Genomic DNA, 3834 nt, shown 5'->3' with positions numbered 1-3834 from the left:
TCATGATAAGCCGAAAAAAATGAGCACGTGGGAGAGAGCAATGCTTCATTTTTTGGAAAGATATCATGAAGATGCTGTTGCGGCAGGTCAAGAACCTCCTTTTGGTGGTCGTTATGCCCCACCACAGTCCCAGGTGTTTCAGGTCCACTGAGTACTACCGTAGCAGGAGGCACAAATAAATCACAGGATGAGGCTAGGTCAGCGAAACCTTCGTCTTTGCCACCCAAGGATGCTTAAAGTCCTCCTAGATAGTACTCAGTGGATGGTTTGTCGTAGTGTATTATGTTGTTTGGGTCTAAAATTTAAATTTGTGTATTTCTATATAAACTTTCAGCAATATTTGAGTTTAATGGTATCTGTATCTTGTTTGTTATGTTTCATGTATAATTCTATAGATTATCAGAATATCTTTAGTTCCGTAATACTTTGTAGATGGATCGGCAATGGATGTACAACGTAGACAAATGCTCCAAGGAGTACATTAATGGCTTGCATGGTTTTCTCGATCTGGCAGAGTCCAACAAGCCACCGTCTGGTTTCATTTGTTGTCCATGCCGAATTTGCAAAAATAAGAAGGATTACACATCTAGAAAGACTATTCACGCCCACATATACAGTTCAAGATTCATGCCTAACTATTTAGTTTGGACCAAGCACGGGGAAAGAGGAGTTCTGATGGAAGATGATGATGATGAAGAAGACGATAACTACATTCCTGACTTGACTCAAGAAGGTGCCTTTGCAGATGCTGCATTGGGCGAGGCTGAAGAAGAGATGGTTGCAGAAGAAGGTCCTATTGACTGTATCCTCTATCGCGGTGAGCAATACGAGAAATTAGAGGCTTGTCCTAATGATTGTATCCTAATGACTGTATCCTCTATCACGGTGAGGAATACGAGATGACCCCGGTGATGTTGAGGGGTAGACCAGCAAGAAGAAAGTTCCAGCGAAGGTAGTGTGGTATTTCCCTGTAGTAGTACCACACTTAAAGTGTTTGTTCAAAAATAAGGCACATGTAAAGTTGATACGTTGGCACAAATAAGAACGTAAGTAAGATGAAATGATCAGACACCCCGTTGATGGGTCCCAGTGGAGAACAGTTGACAGAGAATTTCCTGAGTTTGAAAAGGATGCAAGGAACATATGGTTTGGTTTAACTATATATGGGTTCAATCCATTCAGTGAGTTCAGTAGTAGTCATAGCACTTGGTCTAGCTATAACCTTATGTATGTTCAACCTTCCACCCTGGATGTGCATGAAGCGGAAGTTCATTATGATGCTTGTAATTATCCAAGACCCAAAACAACCTAGCAACGATATTGATGTTTACCTAAGACCGTTGGTTGATGAAGTTTAATTGTTATGGAAGGAAGGTGTACGTGTGTGGGATGAGGATAAAAGGGAGAATTTTAATCTACGAACAATGTTGTTCGTAACCATCAATGATTGGGCGGTGCTTGATAATTTGTCTAGATAGACAAACAAAGGATATCGAGCATGCACACACTGTTTAGATGATACTTGTAGCATGTATTTGAAACACTATAGGAAGGTCATGTATACGGGTCATCGTTGATTTGTTCCTGCTAAGCACCCGTTAAGAAAGAACGGGAAGCATTTTGAAGTGGAGGAAGAAAAACATACTAAGCCTGTTCATCGTAATGGTAAACGTGTATTTTCTATGATAAAGGATGTGAGGGTAGTCTTTGGAAAGGGCTCTTGTAGCCAACCTATTCCGAATGACAAGGACGAACATGCATTTATGTGGAAAAAAAGTCTATATTTTGGGAGCTACCTCATTGGAAAGTCCTTGAGTCCGTAATGCAATCGATGTGATGCAGCTGATAAAAATCTTTGCGTGAACGTCCTTAGCTTCCTGGGTACATATGGAAAGACAAAGGATACAATTGATACAATCTTTGCGTGAACGTGCTTGGTATTTCAGAAGATTATGACCAGTTCAATGATGTTCCTCCATTTTAAGTCGAGATTGTCCCAGGCATCCTATTAGCCAAAGAGGACGCTCCATACTTACGCCGTGATCACAACCAAGGGACGTTCGTCAAGAGGAAGGTTATTAACGTTCCATTAGATGATGATGTGTAATGTATTAGAACAATTATGCTATGTTTTATGGTCAAGTGACAAAGTAATGTAATAACGTTCTATGGAGTTATTAAACAAGAACTAATTGTTGCATGGTTAAAATATTAATTATTTTAATTTTTTTAGCACCATTAAATATTAAACAATAAATTTAGATACAATTAAACAAGTACATGACTAAGTCATGGTACACATGTTAATAGCACTATAGGCACTATTTTTCTAGATTTCTGTATGGTCAAAATATTTAATTTTTCTAATTTTTAAGTTAACATAAATATTATGACCATTTATAACCTATTACTAACTTAATATTACAAATTTTACTATATTTGATATTTAACTCATGTAATATTTTTATTGTGTAGATCTAATCAATATCAAGATAACAAACTTCTTTTTGCAATTTTATGAACGTTATTTGATTTACTATGCAATAAATAAATACAATAAAAAAAATTTAAAAAATAAAACATCTGTCTTCGAAACAATGGGAAACAACCCCTTTAGTACCGGGTGTAGCTACCACCCGGTACTAAAGGGGTGGCCCAGTACTAAAGGGGAATAGCACCGTGTGGGGGTGAGGCCCGGTACTAGGGGGGATAAAAACCCTATCGCCTTCCTCCCCAACACTTAGCCCCGATCGTCGTACCCTTCCTCACCAGATCCTCCGCCGCTGCCCCTCCTCCCCTTCGCACGCCGCTGTCGTGTCGCGCCCCTGTCGCCCTCCTCGCTACCATCGCGCGCGCGCCTCCGTCACCCCCCGTCGCCTGCACCCAACCTCCATGCCGGCGCGGCCCATCCTCCATGCTCACGCCGCCCCTCCTCCACCACCGCCGCCTCAGACTCCTCCTCCGTACCGGCGCCACCTCCACTCCGCCGCCGCTAGCCTCCTGTTCGACACCGGCGCCGCCCCCGACCCAGCTGCCAGCGCCTCCCCCACTCTGCCGCCCCTCCACCACCGCCACCGCCCCTCCTTCACCGTACTAGCACTGCCTCCTCCACTCCACGCTGGCCTCCTACCCATCAACGCGCCACCGGTTGGCCTCCCTGACACCGGCGCCGCCCCCGACCCAACCGTTGGTGCCTCTCCCACTCCACCACCCCAACACCGTCGGTGCCGCCCCCAACCCATCCTCTACGAAGCACAACTGGCCGATCGCAGGCTCCGTCTTCTCTGTTGACGTAAGCCCGTGGCCGGCTGATGTTATTTTTTTATTTTCTATTTCTAGAAATGTTGAATTAGCTAGAAAATGTAGAAAAAATGTTGAATTAGCTAGAAAATATAGAAAAATTCTTGAATTAGCTAGAAATCCTATTAATTGTAAATTGTACAACATTCCATGTTAGAAAATCATGTTAATTGTCTAGAAATACCAGAAAATTACTTTGATACCTTTACAAATTACCAAATTATTTTAGAAACCGTGTTAATATTTGTAGTCAATTATTGTTACAAAATGTGTAAATATTAGTCATTCATTCCGTAGTCAATTATTGTTACAAAATGTTTAAGTTTATTTAGTCATTCTTTTTTGTCATTTACTAGCAATTCACAGTAAACAATAATTGTTGAAGTCATTTATTGTAACAAATTGTATAAGTGTTTAACTCTTTTCCTGTTGTCATTTACTAGCAATTCATAGTAAGTATTGTTGTAATCATTTATTGTAACAAATTGTATAAGTGTTTAATTCTTTTTTTTGTCATTTACTAGCAATTCACAG

This window comes from Setaria viridis, chromosome 8 (assembly GCF_005286985.2).
Source record: "Setaria viridis chromosome 8, Setaria_viridis_v4.0, whole genome shotgun sequence".
NCBI lineage: Eukaryota > Viridiplantae > Streptophyta > Magnoliopsida > Poales > Poaceae > Setaria > Setaria viridis.
This window is presented reverse-complemented; position numbering follows the sequence as displayed.